Consider the following 15,229-nt stretch of genomic DNA (forward strand, 5'->3'; position numbering starts at 1 on the left):
TCCAATTACATCAATCAAAAACAAATGAGAACGCCCGCTCTGTATCCGTTCAATTTTCCTTTTCTATGTGAAAACTAGTTGTGTACCAGTGTCTCCTAAAAGACAGTAAATTTTTAAAGACAAAGTCAACTTTTTGGCAGCATATTAGAAAAAAGCAACTTTGCTAACGTTTGTTTTTGGGAGGGTTCTAGTGGTGAAGCAACAGATTTAACATCTTAAACAAAATTTGGATATATTAAAATTAGTTACCAAAAAAAATATCGGTTTCTCAAATTTAATGAACAGATCATACATAGTTCAAGCTAATAAAACAGATTATTTATCGTTACCGATAATACAAGAAGACAGGGGAATAGAAGAACTCATCTAAAACAATTTTTGGATTGGTACAGATAACTGATAAGGCTAATAGTCATTCTTAGGAGCAGAAAAATAGCACAAAAATGTTTAAAAAATTAACTAACATTATGAAGTGTGCAGCATGAGACATTTCTAGAACCAAAAGGAGCCTGAGTATGGGGGAAAGAAATTTTTAGACTTCCGTTTCTCTTCATAACGAGGACGATCTAAGTCGGGACCGTATGTAATTTTTGTATTGATGGTTGAGTATCTTAAAGCTTGCACATGAAGGCACAGCAATTTTGAACGAGTCTATAGTATGGATCATTGATGGTTTCAATCTGCCCGAAGTTTTCAATGAAACAATTCAATCCCCGTGGGTTTTCCATATATCATTCTGATTGCGATGTAGTCATAAGTTGGACATGGAAATCTTGTGCGCAAACAATGACCAACGAATCTGCTCAAAGAATAGTCAGCTTGTCAGAAAAATTTGCTGCATAACAGAACTGTGCAAAAAAAAATTAGCAAGATTGATTTTCTGTGTTCCAATTAGATCAATCGAAAGCACATGAGAACGTCCGCTCTGTCTCTGTTCAGTTTTCCTTTTTATATGTGAAAACTAGTTATATACCAGTGTCCACCAAGAAAGACACTGGTGAAGAATTTTATTGACAAAATCAACTTTTTTGACTAGATATTAGAAAATAGCCAGTTTCGTTAACGTTTATATTTGGGAGTGTTCTAGTGGTGAAGCAATAGCTTTAGCATCTAAAGAGAATGTTATTTAGAAATTTGGATATATGAATACCAGCCTCCACAAAAAGATCATATCGGATTCCCACCTTTAGTAAAAAGATCATACATAGTTCAGGCTAATAAAACAAAGATTATATAGGCTACCGCTTATTAACGAAGATCAAGTATGGATCTCAGAAAACGTTGCAATATATCATACAAAGAAATTTTTCATTGTCTTTTTTGTAACCGTAAAAGGATGTTACCATGGATAACACCAACTCTCATGCGAATCTTGAAAAAAAAACGTTCAGGAAACTCACAATTCTTCAAACCATCACAAACCATTTTCCCTCTTGATATTTACGGACTGTTGTGCTCATTAGTTACAAACTTTTTCACACAACACAGACATTTTCTCTTTTTCCGACTGAACCTCGCAGTTCACTCTTTTAGCACCATTCTTGTTAAATATTCCAACGCAGTAATAATCTCCTGAAGAGCTCGGCTCACCGTCAGCAAAAAGTGACAGGTTCATCACAGGTAAACTGAAATAGTAGATGTTATTTCCGCTAAACAGATAATAAAGTTGGATTGACTGGCAGGTAATTTTTAAGAAAGAATAACGGGGGAATCATTGGACAAGGACTAATTTCATTACTATAGCACCCCGTTTGTTCTCGCTAAATAAAGTTGAGACGAGAGGAATTTAAAAATGGGACAAAATTTGTAAGAAACGTTGGAATCCAAAGATTTCCACCTTCTCATTTGGTTTTCAAACTCATGGCTCCAGTTTTTCAATCGCCATATACCGGTACAATAAAAATTCTCGTTTTTTAATCTTTTTTAAAACAAATAAGTTGTATGGTTGGATTTTTTTTTACATCATTGTTCAGCTTTTGATCTTCAAACTAACCGGAAAAGTATCACAAAGAACGAGTTAAAAATTATAATTAGAGTACAAAATTTCAGTTTTCAAACCCTACGTTTTCTTCTTCATTACTCCAAGTGTAAAATGGTCACCCAGTAAATTTTTGTTATATATTTTTGTTGGTAGGTTACTCGTGAATTTTAGGCAGTTTTCTGAATAAGTGATCATGCCAAATAGCAGCTGGTATTTTTTTCTATTTTTATTGCTTTATTTTTTTGTTATATATTTTTCATATAATTGGTAATTGGCACTATTAGCAATGGTACACAGTCGTTTGATCATGCCTGTTGGTCATGAATATACCTCAGCTGTCCGACTTGATATGAAACTATCACGACCAAATTCACGGTATTCCATTATCCGCTTAATTTTATTAAACATTATTTGAAATGCAGACTAATATTTTGCAGCGAGAAACTATAGAACTGTTGTCCTTAATTTGAGATTTTAAAACTTAAAGTCAGTTCTTTGTACAAAAGCAGGGGAAAAAGAATGAAGAGCCATAGACTGCAGGTTCATAGAAAACGTTCGAAATCAACTTTATATTTATTTTCCCTGAGCCAATAGAGTCTGAAATAGCGACAACATTTTGGCAAATTTGTCCCGAGAAAAACCCATATTTTTGCTTCAGAATTTGGAGAGTTTTTTTTCAGAAACATGTGTTTAATTGGTTTCCAGACTCTAAATTCATCAAGGTTGCAAGCATTTGTGCCTGAATTAGTTAGTCAAAGACAGGAAAGTTTTTCTCACCGGCGACTTAAAGAGAGAGTTTTTTTTAAATTGTTTAGAAAAAGTTTTCTGCAATTTTCTTTTCCGCTGCCCGCATTCCTTACACGTGCCAAGTTTTTCCGAAAAAATTGAATCTTTTTTCTACATATGACTATAAGCTTCCTTATTGCCGGTTCTAGCAAATACTCCGACGAATTTCTCTAATAATAACGCAAGTGATATGAAGTTTCCAAGACAGCGAGATTCAAAGAATAGGCCCCTGATATGATGGGATTTGACTGCAAATTAAATACACACCAGGGGAACAGAAACTCCAGGACATTTTGACATGGAGGACACAAAAAAGTGAAGTCTCTTTTGGAATCAACAAATTTTAATAGGCTTGAAGCGATCTGTTAGCGAAAATAGACAAAAGAAAAAAGGTTAACAAGACAGTTTTTTCCATTGATTCAACTGAAAATGAGTAGCAATTGGATACAATGTTTCTTAGGAACTTTTTTAAAAAATTAAAAAAAAACTTTTCGAAAATCAATACTCTGACATTCTGAAATGCAAAAAGTGTCTGAGTTGTTTTAAATTCATCCAACCAAACACAAGCCTCCAATTCATAACATTGCCCAAATATTTCTGCGTCAACAATGTCCGCATCAACGACCAAGCAAAAAATAATTAGATAAATTCAGAGATCCAGTAACGTTAGTATAACGACAATGGAAGAGGCGATGGTTTCAAAAATGATCAAAATTTAGCTAAGCTTTCGTCTTAGAGATTGATGAAGGAAAAGAAGAACACGTGTACTGAACAGTCCCTAATAAATCCAAAGAAAGTTGAACTCAACACTAAAAATGTTCCATTGCAACCATTGTTCCGACCCCTCTTGAGGGGGGAGGAACTGTATACTCAAATGGGTTTTTCTCGTTCAGACACTTTGGACCGATCGATATATTCATCGTAGAGAGTTGTGAGTGGTATCATAAAAAAGCCCAGTCGGCGTAGAATATGGAATTAAAAAGACTTTTTCTGTCTTCGTTTCCTAGAGCGAACTATCGAGATTTAAATTTTTGTGAATATTTAGACTGATTTGCTTACTTTTTATTCCGTTTTACGGAAGTTCTGCCTAAAATTTAATCAATTTGGCTAAAAGACGTGAAAAAAATTAACAATGGTGTTGTTGATTTGATTTTCAATGTCAAAAAATATTGTTGACAATTCTGATTCAATTTTTTTGGCTAAAAAATGGCTATATATTTCAAAGCTCAGACGTTTTCATCAACAATTTCGCGAAATAAGCTCTATTAGTCTTCTTTGAATGAAATTACCGGAATTGCACAACCAAAACCCACTAACGCAATCCTTGTAAAATCCAAACGGTCTAGTTCGATTATCAACTGCCATTGAGAGTGCTCTGAAATTAAAGATTTGCCGTTTTTGCTAACTTTTCTTGACGATTATCAAAAACGCAGCATTTGATTTTGATTTCAATAAGAAATTAGATATATCGATAACATTCGAAACAATTAAGTAATTTTAATGGACCAACAGCAATAGCAGGGGGGCTAGTTTTGGTTCAGTTTCGGACTGTTAAATCCACATTTTTTTCCGAGTGTAATCATTCGGTCTTTTTCATAAAAACATTTGATCACTTTTATATCAATAAAAGAAGAGAAAAATTCAAATCAAAGCTCACTGATGATAGACCCAATTGGCTTTCCAAGCAGCTCCAGTTTCTTGCAGCTAGTTTTTAACTCGAATGCTTGCGATTATTTGATTTTAAGCTATCTGATTTTTAAGTAAACCATGGCTTTTTGAACTTTGCCACTACTTTTCTTCTAATTTGGTCAACTTGTAGCTTAGTGTCAGCAAAGAAAGAAAACTTCTTCTTTCAACTGAACTAAAATTTAAAAATCAATAGCGGTTCAATCCGTTAGTTATGGTTTTCTGGCTTTGATACAACCAGATTTAACAATTTTTTTTCAATTTTTAGGCCTCTGCCTCTTTTTCACGCTATTCTTTTGTCTTTTTTCACATTACCACATTATTGACAGTTCACATAACACCTTACTTGCGTTGAAAAAAGGCACAACGATCCTATCAAAAACATTAAAGGCACAGATTATTGTATTAAAGGCTCCGACGCCACTTTCTCAAGAAATTAATTGAGTTTTTACTTTTCTTAATTTAATTGAGCCTATGTTATTATTTGAGTTGATAGCTGAAAACTTTCCTGATTTTAATTACAATTGTTTAAAAAAACACTTTTTAACTTCTCATTTTTGTTCTTTCTTTCTGTGTACTTGTTACCTAGTCTCGGTAATTACAGGCCACATATGACATTATTGCCGTCTGGAGAGATTGCAACTGTACAAAATCTGAAGATCTTAAAATGTTCGTTGTAACTTTACTGTCTTCAACACGGGTTTTTCGCCAAAAAAACAGTAAACTAACTTTTGATTTTTGTCTGTGTTCGACTTTTTTTCAAACGTAAGACGTATTCTGAACTATTACAGCTCTCAAGTGCTTCATTTGGACGAATATATATATCTATCTAATTTTTCAGTTGTATCTAATGGGTTTTCCGACTTTGAAATCAAATGTTTTCAAAAAATACAAAAGAACTTCTTAATTTTACAACTTTTCCTCATATCACATAACACATTATTGGCATTCGAAGAAGTCGCGACCGAAAACATTTTGAGGAGCAAATTATGAATTACGGCTTCGACAGCGTTTTCCTGCAAGTTTCAATTGAATTTTCTTTTTTTGCCTCTTTTTTATTGTTCCTTTTGTGACCGCATAAAAAAAATTGGATAAGTGCAGATATCAATGCCCTCCTATTTGACATCGGTGAAATGTTGATGTTTTCAGTTGGTATCTAACTTTCCCGATTTTGTTTTATTTGCCTAAATGCAACCGAGTCTTATTTTGGACTGGTCTTATATCTTTTCTAGTGAAGTACAAGTTTTTTTGTTCTTTTCGGTTTTATCTGACGCTATTTTGACTTTATTTATTTTTTTTAATGGACATAAGGTTTTTGATGTATTTAATGTTTGTTGTTGTTGCTTGATTTTGTTGTTTGTCTTGGCTCGCTTTCTTATTATTAGCAGATCTCATCAATCTAATGCAGTTTTTCTTACTACTCTCAAGTATTTGTGTTGGTGGCGATATTTTTGTTCGGACACAAATTTTTTGAAAAAAAAAGTTGATTTTTTTAGGCTTTTCTATCTGTTCCTCTTTTTGTTGAAATTAAGCCGAAGATGTGGATGAGAGGGGTCGGAACATTATGTGCGAACGCAAATTACCGAGCCTACTTGTTGTCTTTTTGCATTTTCGGCCAGGCTACTAGATTTCATGTGAAAACATTTACTGACCGCAAGCTGATGAACTTGACCTAACCAAGTCGTTAATGAAAGTAATTGTACTCTCATGAAAACCTCACTGAATGAGGAAATAACGTGCACTAAGATGGGGCCCCAACATTTCAACCTGGCGATCGAATAAAAATTTTGGGCTACTTTTGTTTTTCTTAGTTTAGTCAGGTAAGGGGCGGAAATATTAATCCCTGTCTGTTCAATTACACTTCTCAATTGTGTTTTAAATTCAGATTTCTTTTGACCCACGTTAGCGACCACGGTTAAAGATATTGCCAGTTTTTGAAAAGAAATTTTATGTCAAGTTCTGATATAAAGACCCGGACCTAGCTTCAAGTTTAAATCAGTACTGCATCTTTTTTCATGTTTTTTCCTCTTCCAAGTTAACTGTTCATGACATATTTTAGACATTTCATTGTATAATGCAGGACAAACAATACCTTTTCTAGGTTATTCATATGCCCAGCATGGATTTTTTACTTCGAATTATCTGCGCATTATGCCTTTTAAGCGGGTAATTATATGCGCATTATGCCGTTTAGGCCGGTAATTATATGCGCATTATGTCTTTTAAGCGGCTAATTATATGCGCAAGATGGTTTATTCGGCGTTCCTACTCTGCATGTTATTCCCCGTTTGCGTCATTCTTTCTGTAATTTTTTACTCAGGCAGGCATAGACAGATACATGTAAATATTTTTATACCCGCTACTCAATGCTATAATTATGCTCTACTCAATGCTATAATTATGCTCAACTCAAAAGGGGGGTTTAAATTGACAAATGAATTAAGAAATGAATATCCCAAAAACATGCAATTTATTAACCATATAGTATCCATGTAGTTCTTCTTTGCGGAGTAGTCGCAGTAAGAACAATTAAACTTCCTCCTCTTGGCATTACCGGCACGTTTTCTCAACTTGGCAACATTGTGGTTTGGTAAGAACTCCACGTACCCGAGACAAAAATTTGTCTACGGGTCTTCAAGGGCCAGTACCACCGACGACTCATCAACAAACCGTATAACGGTTTCGTGTAATTCAAACAAGAGTTTGATGTTTTCCATTTCCAATACAAAGAATACACAGACGCACAATTCACAAAGGAGCAAAAACAACTTTCAATCAAATCTGAAAAACACAACATATGAAGACCATAGAGTCTACTACTCAGACACTGGAAAAAGATAAACTGAAATAGTCTGATAACAAACACTGGGATTGACACCCCGCGGACGAAGCCCGAAGCTTGTACTACTACTACTACTACTACTAATACTACTACTACTACTACTACTACTACTACTACTACTACTACTACTACTACTACTACTACTACTACACCACATCTAATTCTGACTCACACATCAAACTCCGCCTACGCCCCCACCTCCGCCTCCGCCTGAACCTCCGCTCCGCCTCCACCTCCAACCCCCGCCTCCACCTCCGACCTCCTCTTCCACCGCAAAGATATAAATCCACCAATATATGTTATAGTTGGAGCTAGAATAGCTTTTGAGAGTATCACCATTTTAAAAATTTTAAGCATGATGTCAGTTATTCGAAATTTTCAAAACTTGCTATGCTCATTGTATTTACAGTCTGATGATGTGAAACTTTCTGTGCAGTGTTCACCAATACTGTAAATTAGGCTGCGAAGAAAAGGGAGGGACTGGAATGTTTCTTAATCGACTCTGGGCAGACTGGCAGAAGCATTTACACTTCTATTTGTCTGGTTCAGTAGTGGTTACTATTCAAAAGTCAATGGTTCGGCAATGAAACTGACTGTGAGCAAGGTCTGGGGAGTTTCAGTAAGATGTTCAACCTATCAAACTTTTTTTTTCTATTATAAATATGTAACATAATGAAGGAAAACAAATTTGAGTACCTTTTATGGCCCGGAATGCAATTGTCGTTATTTTAGCACATCAAAAAACATAAAATATAATTTGTCCTCAATTTTCTCTCCGAAAATTTCACCCATGATGAATAAAGGCTGTTAGTTGAACACTATATGTAAAGCTGACACCAAAAATCATTATAAGTGCTTGTTTGATTGAGAGATTTCGAACTTTGAAAAACAATTACTACAAGAAAATAGACGTGCCAAAATTGCACTGGGACATGGTCAAATAGCAATGATGACTGACTGTTCCCCGTTCGAAGCAGAATGTCATACCTTATGAGTTTAATAGTGGGTTTTTACTTTTTTTTCAACAGACATGGGGAGAGCTGTATGTTCTAACTAATCTATTTCTCTTTGTAAAACAGCTGCCTTAATACCCTTTTCCCGGATTCCATGAGATAGTGAAGCGGCTTCCCACATTTGGCTTGTTGAGGAAACTAAAGGACTGTCTCGCACCGCTTATATAACAGTAAAATGTGCACTAGTATCAAAATTAATGTTGCTTTACGCCACGCGGCATCAAATCGACGATCTCGCTCACCCTTATTCTAATTTTCTTCTCTGCTTGACCTCTATCAATAACCGTGTTCATCTAACACAAATCGCCGTTTTTACTCCACCTCCCAAACTATTCCTAATTTTTACGGTCATCCTTTTGTTGAATAATAATCTAAAGATCATTTCAAGATAGCGGCAAACAAAAGTTTTCTAAAGCAGACGCAGTGCTGACAGCGCAAACAATGCAGAAACTTTCGGTATTTCAATCAAAATATTTTTATTTTGAGGTGCGGGTAGGCCGCAGACACTCAATATTCGCTAAACAACAATTTTAAACCCTGATATATTTGGAAAATTTATTGGTTTTGGTAAAGGCTCTAATTCATTAATGGAATCATGTCATTCATCATTTGCTGTTTTGTTACTGAAAATGGAAATCTTCGAATACAGTCTGAAATCTAGAGCCTGAAAGTAAATTATGAAACCAGGGTATTGCTCAGTTTTCTGTACTTAAATAATGTCAGTTGAAAAAATTTACGTTTTGTAGATTCTTTTCAGAGCCGGGCTATTTTGTACACATTTACATCTGCAAACCCGAGATAATGTTGTTAAAAAATGATTCGAAGACTATAGTGTGGGGGACTCCAGTTGTTCCGAACCGACTTGTGGGGGGAGGAATTATATACTCAAATGGGTTTTTTTACGACTCGAAGAGGAGTATTGGTTTTCTTAAGGTTTTTACGACTCGAAGAGCAGTATTGGAGAAGTCCTTCTTTTGAATCAATATTATTGGAGTGGTTTTTGAATCGGGAAATGAAACACGTGAAAAAATTTGGAGTGAATTTGGTGCTGAACAAAAGTGAAGAGCGGAGCGAACAATGAGTGGTTTTCTTCATTCCGCTGTTTTTGAGAGAGCGAGAAATTGATGTGTGAAAAAATTTTCTCCAAGCGAGCGAAATTTTTTTGTTCACGTGCGGCTTTTAAAAGCAGTTTTTTTTGCAACTTTTGATGTTTATGAGGTTTGATTATGATATTGTATTAGTTTCAGACGTGTTTTGATAGGAATTGATGGTTTCAAGTAGTTAATTTGATTTTCAATGCTAATTTGGATGTTTTTGATCAGTTTTGCTGATTTTTAGACGAAATTCAATGATTTTTTACCTGTTTTTTTGTTTTACTGCTTTTAGTAGGATTAGAATAGAAGCTTTTTAGTTAAGGAATTTTCAGATACCAATTGATTAAAATTTGTTGGTATAAATCATTTTTTTTCTCTGGAAAAATGACAGAAAAATTGAGAAATTTTAAACGATTTTTTCTTATTTGTTTGCAGTTTTTCTTTTTTTAAATCTTAGACAAGTTTCTTACCCTATTATGACTTTCCCATTGTTTTGCGGTTTTGTGACGTTTTCATTGCTCTAATTGCAAAGGAACGATATTCGGCTTTATGTTTCCAAAAAGGACAGAAAAATTTAGAAATTTTAAACGATTTTTTCTTATTTTTTGCAGTTTTTCTTTTTTTAAATCTTAGACAAGTCTCTTACCCTATTATGACTTGCCCGTTGTTTTGTGACGTTTTCATTGCTCTAATTGCAAGGGAACGTTATTCGGCTTTATGTTTCCTTGTACTATTAAAAAAAGCTCTAACTTTTTAGTTTTTTTGTTCAATTTGTTTTTGAATGCTGATTCTATTCTTCCTTAATTTTTTATGACATTTGTGGAAAATTAGGGCTCAAGTTTGACGTTGAAAAGTTTGTGACTGAATGGCACATATAGAGAACCGTTTTTAGCCGTTTTTTTGTCTAAGTGGCCTAGTTTTTTTTGCTTATAAGTTGGTTTTTTGTAGAAATAATTTTTTTTCGATGCGATATTGAAATGTACACCTCGGAAATTGATGCCACATTGTTTTGCAGAGCATGAAAATGCGTTTCAAGTTCAAAATTGGCGATTATATCTTGATTTTTTAGTTAATTTTTGGCTTTTTTTTCTAACAATTTCTTCATTTTTGGATCTTTAGCCCACTTTTTGTCAAAAATCAGTTAATAGGGCAACTCTCCTTTGATAATGCATATGCTCAACGCGTCTTTCTACCTCGATGTAATTTTGTTTTATAAAATTGTACATATGCTAATCCAATTTTCTTAGTATTTTTTCCAATTTTTGTCAGTTTTTTGTTTGTACTTTGGTTTTAATTACCAGAAAAAGTCACTTATTACTAGAAAACTTGAGGTTGTAATTACTAGAAAACTTGAGGAACTTCATTTTTTTTCATTAAAAGTTCAGTTAGTTCTTGGCGCTAAGTTGTTGAAAAAAAACAGTTAAGATTATTTTCATAAATGCGGTCTTAAAAGATTTCGACCATTTTTTTGCAAAATATTTCAATCTTTCGTATGTTTGAATTCTGCTTTTATCTATTTTGTTCTGTTCTAGAGGATGATTTCATTTCTCGGATGACACGTTGTCTTTTCTATGTCTCGAATGCTGAACAATGGAAGGCTTTTGTTTTTTTTTCATTTTTTAATTTGATTTTTAATTTTCAAAAATCAAGACCTCGTCTTTTTGTTACGATATTCCTTACATATGAATTGTCCAATTTCTTCACATTTTAGTTTGTATCATTCTAGCAATGTCATGGCACCTACATTTATTTTCGTCTTATTGAATTTTTCAGTTTCCTGAAAATGGAATGATTTCAGCTTTTTTATTAGATTTACGGCAATTCTTTCATTTTGCTGCATTTTGCTTCTCTTGGTGACCGTGGTTAAAGTTTCACCAATTTTCAGATCAGACTTAGGGAGGTAATGAGTTAATGGTTTAATAAAACAGGCAATGACTTCAGTTTCAATTACGGTTTCTTGTGAAGCTTTGTCTCTTCGAGGGGCTTCCGGAACTCTTCCGGCTATGTTTTTTTGTTCAGACAATTTTGGCAGATCGATAGATTCATTGTAGAGGAATGCGAGACGTATCATTGAAAACTTGTCCAGCATAAAATTAGATATTAAGGGAATTTTTTTGAAATTCGTTTTTTTCGAGGAGAATAAATTTTGTGTGAACACAGGATATTTGGCATGATTTTGTTCACTTTTAGCTTAATTTTCGTTGAAAATAAGTTTTTTTCAATTAAAACCTCAATTAAAGATTACATATCACGCTACTAAATTAAACACTTTTTCATTCCTCATTGACGAAAGGCAACAAAAATTCTAATTTTTGTCTCATGGGTAAGTTTAGTATAAAAAATGAAACTCGAATTCTCTTTGAGAGCTGTTTTCTAACAAAATTTTTCGCCTTTTTTGTTTTTTAAAGTCAATTATAGACTAGTAACTTACATTATTAGAATTACGTTAATGGCGAACCTCCTTTACAGTCCAAAGAAGCACAATGAACAAAAAACGTTTTCAAGGGATCCCAGTTGTTTTCTTTTAGCTTCTACTCTGACTTTTCGTAATTTCTAATGAAGTTTTGATTTCCTTATTTGATATTTTACTAATTTTTTGAAGTCCTATGGCGTAGACGCTTTGACTAATAGTGCAATAGGCTCCCTAAAGAACAGCTAAATAGGCTCCCTTTTGGAAAATTTGTTTGAATTTTAACCGATCTTAAACTATTTTTTTAGAACTGTACTTCATTTTCAGTAATGACAGGACTTCTTTCTGTTCTACTGCAACAAAAATTAATCTGGATAGCGATTTGGATTTCCAGCTTTTGGTTTTATGACTTCGATGCCACGAGTTTTCATAATTTGACTTCATTTTTTGGATACTTTTTTTCTCATTATTTTGGTCACTTTTGAAATCTTTTAGCAATATCATAATAATGGCAGTTATCATCTGCTTCAAAAGAACTTTGAATGGATCAAAGAGAAAGTTTTTAGAGAAAAGATTATGGTATAAATGGCTTCGACGGTCAGTTAGCCCATTTTTCTTTCGAGTTTTTGGTTTTTGCATGTATTTGAGTTTGTTTTCATAACAATAAGAGTTATTGTGATATCTTATTGATGACTTATGATTGACAAATATCATAGTCTTCCCATCGTGGTATAACTTAGCGTATTTATTGGTTTCTACGACAGCTATTGCACTTAATGGCGTTGATAGTACGTGTTTTTCGTTAAACTTTCGTGATTTTGATATACTTGTGGATATTTGTTGCTTTTTTGAAGTTTATTCTTTAACAAAGAAGAATCCCATTGTTGTTGAAAAATAATTGAAGATAGAAAACTTTTAACGATTTTACCGTTCACTTGTCAATGGCTTCGACATTTCTAAAAGTCGTAAAACGCTGAGAGGTCTCATAAGCCTCTAAATTAGGATTGATTGAATGATGTTACTCAATGCAGTCAGTTTATAGCGAATAGCCCTAAAGTTTATAATAATGATTGTTTCCAAAACTTTGTTGATTCCAAAAATTTTTGTTGTTCTTTTCGTCAACTTGTAAGTTATTCTCATCACTGAGAGGTCCCATTCAATTCCATTTAATTCCAAGATTAACGTGTATATCGATATTGTTTCGTTACTGATGTTTCGTTTTGTGGACGACATGCTTTTCCAAGAAAGTTTTGTGGGTGGTCAAAATTTGAGTTTCTTTTTCTTTTTTTAGCATATTTGCGTAATAACAGATCCCAATGATTTTAAAATAAGGACCGAGTGACCTAATTTAATCGTTCAATATTATTTTAGCTGATTTAGTATGGATAATAATTGAAATAAGAGAAACAATATTCAGATAAAGCTAATGATTGTAATGGCTTCAATAACATTTGTTTTCGTAATTTGTTTGTTATTCTTACAAGTTTTTTTACAACTTTAGTTCGTTTTTATGGCTGAACAAATACAGGTCCTTTCGGTTTCGTAACGACTTTCTGAAACTTTATCCAAATTTTTTTTTGTTAAAGGCTAAGGGTTTTTGAGACGTATGAAGTTATGAAACGTTTTTGAATTTGTTGATTGATTTTTGAATTTTGGCTCATTATTTCTTTGTTGACCTGTTACCTAGTCCCAGTTAAGGAAAATCCCATCTGCTGCGTATTTAAGAAAGAGTAAATTTGTGTAGCTATGCTTTTATCTGTTTAGATTTTGACGTTTTTACAAGCTGCTTTTAAAATTGGATATTGAGTTTTTGCCGTGAAATTTTGGTTTTTGCTGATTTTGTTTTTTTGTCTCGTAGTCTTTTAAAATGGCAGATCTCGTGAGCGCTTTAATGAGGCATGGCATTATGTAATTCAATTAGTAGTTTTGGTGTGTAAAGATTTTTGTAACTCAAACATGTGTTTTTGATTATCTCTTCATTTGGTTGACAATTAAGTCAAAATATAGATAAGCTCTGGTCGGAACATCATGTGCAAATGCACCTTAACGAGCTTCCTTGTTTAATCTTAATGTCAAATTTGCAATTATTCATAAAGAAATTTGTAAATTTTGTAAAATAATGCATTAATTTTACAAATACTTGCAGGCAATTCTTAAAAATTTTGATTCTAAATGTAAGTAGTTGGCCCTGTAGGGTGATTTGACTACAAATATCTTTTACAAAATGTACTTTAATTAATTTCCAATTGAATCAAGCAATCTCAGTGAAATGGTTAGGAAAATAACCCCTGAGTTTAAAATCATTTTATGGAACATAATTTTTATGGCGATATTTCTAATCATAGTCCCTAAAGGGTCTGAAAAAACAAGGCATATTCAAACCAACCATGACACCGTTATTACAAAACTACGCGAAACTCACAATCAAAACTAAAGAAAAACGCAATAATTCGAGTCATAATCTGCTCAAGCACGCCTCGTAGTCTCCTGGAATTAATTCTTTTGTTTTAATGCTTTTTCTTTGAGCTAATGAGAAAATTGTTTGAGAAAATGAGCTGCAAGTTCACACAAGCAACATTAAAAACTTTAAACCTGTGACAAAAACTGGATTATTCAGACTGGAGCAATAAAGTTGGTCTGAACGTTGGTATATAAACGTTGGTATATAAAGTTGGTATATAAACGAAAAAAGTGCATTCACTTTTTTCGTTTATATATATATATATATATATATATATGTGTGTGTGTGTGCGTGTGTGTTTGTGTGTGTGATGTGTGTGTATTGTGTGTGTTGCGTGTGTTTGTGTTGTGTGTGTGTTGTGTTTGTGTGTGTGCAATTATTTATAAAGAAATTTGTAAATTTTGTAAAATAATGCATTAATTTTACAAATACTTGAAAGCAGTTCTTAAAATTTTTGACCCCAATTGTTAGTAGTTGGCCCTGTAGAGTGATTTGACTACAAATATCCTTTACAAAATGTACTTTAAACATTTTCCAAATGAATCAAGCAATCTCAGAGAAATGGTTGGGAAAATAACCTCTCAGAGGTTAAGTTAGTTTTATGGAACATAATTTTTATGGAGATATTTCGAATCATAGTCCCAATGGGTCTGAAAAAACAAGGCAAATTCAAACCATGATTTCGCTATCACCAAACTACGCGAAACGCGCAATCAAAACTAAGCAAAGACGCAATAATTTGAGTCATAATCTGCTCAAGCACGCCTCGTAGTCTCCTGGAATTAATTCTTTTGTTTTAATGCTTTTTCTTTGAGCTAATGAGAAAATTCTTTGAGAAAATTGGCTGCAAGTTAACACAAGCATCATTAAAAAATTTAAACCTGTGACAAAAACTGGATTATTCAGACTGGAGCAATGAAGTTGGTCTGAACGATTTGTAATTGTGCATTCACTCT

The sequence above is a fragment of the Convolutriloba macropyga genome, chromosome 12, assembly GCF_964194025.1.
Source record: "Convolutriloba macropyga chromosome 12, txConMacr16.3, whole genome shotgun sequence".
Classification (NCBI taxonomy): Eukaryota; Metazoa; Xenacoelomorpha; order Acoela; family Convolutidae; genus Convolutriloba; species Convolutriloba macropyga.